This window comes from Micromys minutus (assembly GCF_963924665.1).
Source record: "Micromys minutus genome assembly, chromosome: 5".
NCBI classification, from domain to species: Eukaryota; Metazoa; Chordata; class Mammalia; order Rodentia; family Muridae; genus Micromys; species Micromys minutus.
The window spans coordinates 80,832,466-80,842,491 of NC_137974.1; positions in this window are offsets into that span (position 1 = coordinate 80,832,466).

The window sequence follows — 10,026 nt, forward strand, 5'->3', positions numbered from 1 at the left end:
AACCATCATTAAGCACATACCATAGAGAGAAAGAGGGAGTCAGATGACAGCTAGAGAGACACACAGGAAGTCGAAGGGAGGAACACTGAGTTTGAAGGACATATTTTGAGGTGGAGTAAGAAAGGGTATTCCAGCTGGGATGTCAGCTGAGAAGGAAGGCCCGCTGGCTGCTTTTTCTGCCTCTCTGAGCTAGCAGGGTTTTACCCTGGCATCTGGATCCTGAGTCACCACTGGTGCAGTAGAATGATGGAAAATTTGTTAAAACCAACAAGAATGTTCTCAGTTAAGAACCTAGCAGAAGAGGTTTTGGTGGATTTCCAGGCATTTTAGGGGTACTGTTAAACTAGCAAGGATTCATAGAAACCCCACTTTGTATCTAATATAATTATTTCTTCCACTATTTAACACCAAACTGATGTCCTAGGGAAACTCCTGGAGCTTTGTTGAAAGGGGGACATGTGGTACAATTTAGCGTTCAAGGACAGAGTTTCTAAACTTGCATAGAGCAGACCCTTGCTTTAAGGTAGAAGTCTCATACTGTTCCTATTCCATCAGATTCTGAGACACCCCTAAGCTAAAACCAGAAAAGAACACACACACACACACACACACACACACACACACACACATTGAAGTTTACTTTGGGTAGCTAAGCTAGTAGATTCTGTTCTCCCCTTGCAAGGTGTTTACATACTGTGGGATACGCTGTTTGCTAACATGTTTGGTTCCTTGGGGATCTCTGAGGGTAGACCACACCTCCTACACTATCTTTGCTGTAGAAAAAACTTCCAAAGAGCACAGTGTCTGGTTTTGGCAATGTTTTAGAGAGGACAGCCTGCAGAAGAGAGGATGAGGAAATGGGGCCCTGTGGGGAAGAGCTATGCCAGCATCATCTGGACCAGTTTGATGCATTTGAACATGGCATCTGTCTTAGTTAGGGTTTTATTGCTATGAACAGACACTGTGATGGCTTGCATATGTTTGGCCCAGGGAGTGGCACTATTAGAAGGTGTAGCCTTGTTGGAGGAAGTGTGTCATTCTGAGGGTGGGCTCAGAGACACTCCTCCTAGCTGCCTGAGGATGCTTAGTCTGTTCCTGGCTTCCTTTGGATGAAGATATAGAACTCTCAGCTCCTCTTGCACCATGTCCGCCTGGATGTTGCCATGTTCTCACCTTGATGATAATGGACTGCACCTCTGAACCTGTAAGCCAGACCCAATTAAATGTTGTTATTTATAAGACTTGCCTTGGTCATGGTGTCTGTTCACAGCAATAAAACCCTAACTAATACAGAAATTGGTTACCAGGGACTGGGGTAGTGCTGTGATAGGCCTGACCATGCTTTTGTTTGGAAGACTGGATTTTGGGACTTTGGATTTGAAAAGTTGCAGAAAGCTTTAAATGGGGCTTAATGGGCTATCCTAGTAGGAATATGGAAGACTTTGTTACTGAGAGTGATTTGAAATGTGCTGATTGGATCAAGCAGTTTCAGTGGAGAATTTAGATTAACTGCTTTGAAAAAGGAAGTCTTAAAACGGCCTGGTGTAAATTCTGTTGTGTGGTTACTAAAGCTCACCCTAATGAAGAGCATGTTAATGAAAAGGAGCAAGTTGAGAAAGGAAAGACACAAAATATGTGGTTTGAGTATTAAAGGGACACCAGGAAGTGAAGCAGAGCTAAATCCTGCATTCCATAATTTTACATTGAATTAAGGAAGTAAGGACCCTGGGACAAGGCCCCACCCAGCAAAACTCTTATAAGGACAACATTTAATTGGGGCTGACTTACAGGTTCAGAGGTTCAGTTCTTTATCATGAAGGCAGAGCGGGGGCAGCATCCAGGCAGACATGGTGCAGGAGGAGCTGAGAGTTCTACATCATCTGAAGGCTGCTGGCAGAATACTAGCTTCCAGACAGCTAGAATGAGGATCTTAAGCTCACACCCACGGTGACATAGCTACTCCAACAAGGCCACACCCATCCCAACAAGGCCACATCTACTCTGCCAGGCCCACACCTTCTAATAATGTCACCCCCCTGGACCAAGCATATACATCACAGTATCCATCACTATATCCAGTGTGAGACTACAGCCCGTTTCTCCTCACTGCCTGACTACATACTGACATCCCACCAGGGACTTTTCATCGTTACTGTTCCTGTTGACTTTTATGAGACACGGCTGTTGCCGTCTCACCAACCCTCTCACAACTCCCCGGTTTAATACCATCCCATTCCCTACTGTCTCCGGGTGTGCCAGACACTACTCCAGACCAATAGGAACCTACCATCAGCTGAGGCTGCCCAGTGCCACTGCTGTGGACACAAGGACCAGTCACAGAGTGAAATACTTCCAGCTTCTTTTTGTCCTGTGTTGATCTGTCCAAGTCAGTTCTCCCCCAGGACTCAATAAACGTGTTGGCATTTTAGGCTTTTGGTTGTTGCTTTTGTTTTTTGAGTTTTGCCTTTTGTTGTTGTTGGTGGTGGTGGTGATGGTGGTGATGGTAGTGGTGTTGGTAATTGTGTGTGTGTGTGCGTGCGTGTGTGTGTGTGTGATGCTGATAGAACTAGGATTAGTTGGGGGCTTCACATCTTTATGTTTTAACACAAACATGAATGATGGTTGTTATGGTTTGTATATGCTTGGCCCAGGGAGTAGCATTATTAAAAGGTATGGCTCTGTTGACGTAGGTATGTCACTGTAGGTGTGGGCTTAAGACCTTCATTCTATGTGGAGAAAGAGGAACACTCCTCCACTGTTGGTGGAGTTGTAAGCTGGTACAACCACTCTGGAAATCAGTCTGGCAGTGCTTCAGAAAATTGGACATAGTACTACCTGAGGACTCAGCTATACCACTCCTGGGCACATACCCAAAAGATGCTCCAACATACAACAAGGACACATGTTCCACCATGTTCATAGCAGCCTTATTTATAATAGCCAGAAGCTGGAAAGAACCCAGATGTCCTTCAACATAGGAATGGAACAGAAATTGTGGTACATATACACAATGGAGTACTACTCAGCTATTAAAAACAACTTCACGAAATTCCTAGGCAAATGGATAGAACTTGAAGCTATCATCCTGAGTGAGGTAACCCAGTCACAAAAGAGCACTCATGGTATGTACTCACTGATAAATGGATACTAGCCCCAAAAGCTTGGAATACCCAAGAAACAATTCACAGAACTTATGAAGTTCAAACAGAAGAAAGACCAGAAAGTGGATGTCTCTGTCCTTCTTAGAAGGGAAGACAAAATACTCATTGGAGAAAATATTGGAACAAATAGAGGAGCAGGATTGGAGAAAAGATCATCCAAAGACTGCGTCACCTGGGGATCCATCCCATATGCAGTCTCTAAACCCACATATTATTGCTGATGCCAAGTAGTGCTTACTGGCAGGAATCTGATATGGATGCCTCCTCAGAGGCTCTGCCAGAGCCATATTGATACAGAGGAGGATGCTTGCAGCTAACCATCGGACTGAACACAGGGACCCCAATCAAGGAGCTAGAGAAAGGACTGAGGGAGCTGAAAAGGTCTGAAACCTCATGAGAAGAACAAAATTATTAACTAACCAAACCCACCACAGCTCCCAGGGACTAAAACACCAACCAATGAGTTCACATGGAGAGATCCATGGCTCCAGGTGCATATGCAGCAGAGGATAGCATTGTCTGGCCTCATTGAGAGGAGAGGACTTTGATCCAGCGAAGGCTCATTTTCCCAGGGGAATGTCAAGGCACTGATGTGGGAGAAGGAGGTTGGGAGAGAGAGCACCTTTATGGAGGCAATGGGAAGGGGAATTGGATTGGCAGAAAGGGAATGACACCTAAAATGTAAATACAGAGAATATCCAATAAAAAAAAAAAAAGCTAAACAAACAGAAAACCTTCATTCTGGCTGCCTGGAAACCAGTATTCTGCCAGCAGCTTTCAGATGAAGATGTAGAACTCTCAGCTCCTCTTGCACCATGCCCGCTTGGATGCTGCCATGCTCCCACCTTGATGATGGACTGAACCTCTGAACCTGTAAGCCAGCCCCAGTTAAATGTTGTTCTTTGATAACTTGCACTAATCACAGTGTCTGCTCACAGCAGTAAAACCCTAACCCAGACAACAGTCAAAACAGAACATTCCAACTAAAAATCACAAGAGACTCCTGGCCTCTGAAAATACAACTTAATAAAGACCAGAAAGAAGCTCAGGAATCAAGTTCACCATTAGCCAGCAGTAGGGGATATGAAATGTTTTTGAGAAACATGATGGGAGGGAGAAACAAGTCAAAAAGGCCATTTGTATTTTACATAAAGGAAAAATATGTGTTTTTTTTCCTGGTTAGTGACCAAAGTCACCCAAAGGCTGATCACGGAGATGTGCCCACACTGTTGGCTCTCCACCTGGAATCTAGAAATAGAGACAGCCTGTCCTCTTAGGAGCAACTCGCACAGTGGGCTTGCTGCAGTGTTTGGATGTCTTCTCTTGTTAGCCTTGCTTTCATCTTCAGAGTCAGTGCGGCTGTTCCCACACCCAATGGCCGGCCAGGAGTTTAGAACCAGGTGTGGGAGTGGGGAGCAACAGGAGAATTCCCAGTAGCTGGTCTTATGTCTTAGTTCATGCTGACATGATGTCAGCTCCTGGCTGCCCACTAAGACATGGAAAAATGTTTTCTATCCCTTCAGCAATGAGCAAAGACAGAAAGGAAAAAGGATACGGACTCAGGGGAAAAATTATGGTTGTTTTTCTCTCTAGTTATGAAATTCAAGTACTTCCCCCATGATGCCTTTAGAGATGACCCTGATGTCAACCATGTTTGTGACCATTTTACATTATTGACAAGGGTTCCAACTTCCACTGATCCTGCCCCATCTACCTCCTCTTTAAAGATGTCTGTGCCAGCAGCTCTGTAAGTCAGCTTACATGCTGTATTAGCCGGGGCTCTCAAGACAGCCAGAACAGTAGGTTGTGAATATATTATATTTCCTCATAATATCTGTAGATATAGTGTAGGATGCTATCAGCAAGCTAAGCGGTCAGAAAAATCAATGGAGCATGCTACCTTGGGAAATGTGTTTTTAAAAATAACCTACCACAGGTATTATCTTCTTGAAATAGTTTAAAAAAAAAAAAAACACCATGAACAAATCTACAAACCCAAGTTCAGCTCGAAGAAACAATGGTTTTCATAAAACCAGTAGAACTCACCCACAATGATAGCGATAGCTCAGATAGTCCTATAATTATTTTTTAAAAATTAGATTTAGAATTTAAAACCCTCTGCAAAGAAATTCTAAACAATTTCACTGACAAGTTCCTACCATGCATATAGGAAATAAAACTAAATGTATCTGACCTTTTCCAACAAAGAGGGAGAGGGAGAAACCTGTCTCAGTTAAATCTCAGTATTGAGTTTTGTCTTACTAACAAGACAAGGTAAGTACAGTACCAAAAACTTTACCCACTGACTAGTAGCTCTGATGAACTAGCTGTATATAGGTACAACAGAGTATTAGCAGATCTAATCCAGAAATGTGTGAAATGAAATCACGCACCACGCCCTACAGAATGAACTCTAGGTGTTCTCAGAACTTTCTTTACACCTGGACTCTGCAATAATTGAATATATGGGGGTGAGTTTTATAGCTGACAGCCTTATATGTCAGCATCAAAGGTGTCAGATATGCCTGTTAGAGAATTTAGACTCTTTCCAGATCTCCTCTAACATCAGTAGTCCTCAAGCCTTGCTTTCTTGAACACTTGGTTCTCAACTAAAACAGCAGAGTTTGCAATTTATAAAGTACTATTGGATAGCTGATACTGAAAAAAGCTATGCAGACGATAACACTATAATCTTGTAAAACAGAGAAGCCATGACTTAGAATGTTACATGATTTGGGGAGCCCCTTTGTTTCATACCTGACAGGGTCAGAGCCTGGTTCTCCTTCTTAATCTCTACCCTACCTGACAGATTCTGTTACGTTGTGTCTTGCCGGCTGCTCATTTAGTTTTCATAGGTATCATATTAGTCAGAGTTCTCTAAAGGAATACAGCTGATAGTATGAATATATGTATAATATCAAATTTATAAAGGTGATGTGGTCTGTGCATTCCAAACATGGCTGTCTCATGATGCAAAGGCCAAGAATCTGGTAGTTGCTTAACCCATGAGACTGGATGTCTCAGCTGTCCCAGTCTGGGGCTGGAGTTCCAGAGGATTCCTAGGAGCTGATGATGTTTAGTCTACACTGGACTCCTGAAGGAGTAGGTTCTAATACTAGTGCAGGGACGCCTCAGCACCCGGATGGATGAACTTACCAGTGAGAGTGAGGGCAAGCAGACAGACGGCAAAAGCTTTCTTCTTCGTGTCTTTTGATTTAGGCTGCCACCAGAAGCTGGTCACCGAGTGACCAGACTTGGGGCGGGTCTTCCCACTTCAAATGATCCAGTCAAGAAAATTCTTCCCAGATGTGCTGCTTGGGTTTTAGCTGACTCTAAGCGTAGTCAAGTTGACATCAAGATTAGCAATCCCAAGAACCGAGTGATTAGTTAATTTATTCTTCCGAAACGATGATAAAGAATACAAACTTTAGTTTTCCAGTTCCTTGTCCATTGCGTTAAAATAGTTCATTCATGAAATTACTCACCCAAATGAACCTAATCCGGGATGTGTTTTGCTCACCTTGTACCAATTAAAATGATGTTGGAAGGAAAATAATGTGTTTTCACAGGTCATTTCCTCAAAAACACCAAGGTCATTTCCTGACAAAGGAAGACACACTTTCCAGCTGTCCTGAGTGGCAGATTTAAAGAGAGCCAAGAGCGAGCTGCATTGGTTTGCCCTGACTGGCGCACTGCAAGGCTTGAAGGTTAAGGATAGAGAGGTTTGTGTACGTCGTATTTCTTTTTGAGTGATCAAATGTTTTTCTTTATTACTTGTCTTTTTTTTTTTTTGAACAACTTTATTTTAAAAAACAAAGATAAATGAACAAATTTTAAGCATTTTTGCATAAAAGAATACGAATACAATTTTGTCAGTGTTTGGCTTTTTTTTTTTTTTTTTTTTTTTTGTACTGTTGTATCTTTAACAATGTATTTCACTGATGGAGCTGAGTTTTTCCTTATATAAACTCCAGCATGGGGTTCTCTTAATGTACATGCTAAAACATCTCTCAAAATAACAGCAAAAAAAAAAAAAAAAAAAAAAAAAAATTCCCCCCTCTGGAAGGCCATTGGCCCTGGCAGCTTAACATTTTCTTACAAGAAAATTACAAATGACAGGAGAAACTTTCCAATGACTTTTACATTGACTAAAACATTGGTTTTTGCTTTATCCTGAGACAAACTATGTAACCTACACTGATAGTATTGTCAGGTAAGCCCACCAGAGGACAACACACAGACACCCTTACATATGAACAAAAATGTTTATTGCATGGAGAACCAGCCCAAATCCCGCAACCCTGATCCATTAAGCCCTTTGTTTTTTTTTCTTTTATGCACACACACACACACACACACACACACACACACAAACACCACATCCTGGTTTTCACACTTCAGCAAGAAGCAGAACTACAGAAGCCAGAAGGCAAGGTTGGTGCAGAAGGACTTCCCTGGAACTGCAGACTGAGTCTCTGTTCCCATCTTGGCAGTGCTGAGGCCTTCCTGCTGGGTTTTAAGGTCAGAGTGTGTGCCTCTAACATGGAATTGCTTGTGCTAAGGTCTGGAGTTTTGTTATAATAGAACTGACTAGGGTTCAGCTCATCAGGCAGTTGTTAATCCCACCCAAATCCCAAGGACCTGGCACAACAGACTTGGCAAGAAAGTATTTTCTGATTTTCCTTCACACAGCTCAGGTTTCTTCGTCTTTCGGGTCAGACAAGCTCGACAGCTCTGAAGTACAAAGGGAACTGGGGGGCTGCCAACTGCTGCATCATGTGGCCCAAAAGATATTTCCAATTACAGAGAGTAAGAGGAGGCCTCTGAGAGAAATGGGAAGGTGCCTGTTCCCTTCATGCTACACAAGAAGACACTGGGGTGTGATGGAGTTAGGCTGCATCCCCAGATCTTAGGAGACCGTTGGGGAAGGGACCCAAACTCAGGGTCAATCTGGTGAGAAATGAGCTCCAATAAAAGGGGACAGGCTTGGGAAAACCCTTGTTCATGGGTGGGGAAGGGGTGTGTTTCCCACACCATTTCCTGTGAGGCCCCACATAACGGCTCAGGATATGACCTCCCAATAGCATGGTGACCCCTGAGGCCTACAAAGCCTCATCTGTGTCTGTCTCTCTAACTTTACATAGTCTCTTTCTCTATCAACAGGTACACAAGCCCAGAGCAGACTAAGTCCTGGAGAAGAAAATAAATGTGAATTTAACAAAGACATAGCAACCTCTCTCAGATGAAATAAAGAAAGAAAAAGAAAGAAAGGAAGAAAGGCAGAAAGAAAGAAAGAAAGAAAGAAAGAAAGAAAGAAAGAAAGAAAGAAAGAGAAAAGATAAGACTTCTAGAACAAGAGTGATGTCTGAGACACTGTAGGCAGTCTAGGGCATACAAGTGCAACCCCAAAAAGGAAGATAGGGAAGAAGGGGGAAAGGTAAATGAAAAAATGTATTTTCCCTCATATTTTATAAAAAGTGTGACCTCATGGTCTAGAGAGATGGCTCAACTCCCAGTGCTGGTATGGTGATCACAACAATCTATGTCCAAGTCTAGAGGTTTTGACCTTCTTCTGACCTCCACAGATCACACACACACACACACACACACACACAGAGAGAGAGAGAGAGAGAGAGAGAGAGAGAGAGAGAGAGAGAGAGAGATATTCACTGTCTTAGTTACGGTTTGTATTGCTGACATGAAATACCATGGCCAAACTGCAAGCTGGGGAGGAAAGGGTTAATTCAGCTCACACTGTCCACATTGCTGAGTATCACAGAATGAAGTCAGAACAGAAACTCAAACAGGGCAGGAACCTGGAGGTAGGCTGATGCAGAAGCCAAGGAGGATGCTGCTTCCTGGGTTGCTCAGCCTGTTTTCCTATAGAACTCAGGACCATCAGCTCAAGAAGGGGCTCATTCAGGATCAGCTGGGCCCTCCTCCATTAATCAAAAAGATTAATGTAACCCAATAGACCTACAGTCCAATATTACAGAGTTATTTTCTTAATTGGGGTTCCCTCTTCTCAGATGACTTTAGCTGTGACAAGTTGATATAAAACTACCTAACACATACACTTAGATACAGATTTTTAAAAAATAGATAAAAACATTTAATGGAGAAATAAGATGGGTAAACTAGTAGAAATGTGATCTGTATTTTCTTTGTTTGTAGGAGGTGCTGGCTTTGAAGCCCAGGGCTAAGCACATGTGTGGCAAACGTGTTACCACTGAACTACATAGCCTGGCTCTTAAAAGATATAAAAATACAAAACCAACAAGATGATAAGCTTAAGCCTGGCCTCACTAATAATGATTTTAAATGTACATAGCCCATAGCCAACCTAGACATAATGGATAGTCAATGCTATCAACTAACCACACAGAGCTATTTACAGTGACTTAAAGTTGAACAAAATCAGTCTAATGCCTCTCTGACTCTGGGCATATTTGAAGTGCTGAATAGCCACTGTGTCTGATAGAACATTCTTGGCACTTTCTTTCTTTCTTTTTAAAGATTTATCTATTTATTTATTTATTTAATTTACACTGTTGCTGTCTTTACACACACCCAAAGAGAACATCGGATCCCTTAACAGTTGGTTGTGAGCCACCATGTGGTTGCTGGGATTTGAACTCAAGACCTCCGGATGAACAGTCAGTGCTCTTAACCACTGATCCATCTCTCCAGCCCCTCTTAGCATTTTCACTGCCACAGAAAGAGCTGCCGAGAGGGGTCAGCCTAAGTCCTTAACTAAAAACAAACATTCTGAGAATAATAAAGCTGGGGCCATGCACACATATTCATGTGTGAGAACAGGGCATTCAACCCCAGAATAGACAGAGCAAAAGCTATAAGATGAGAA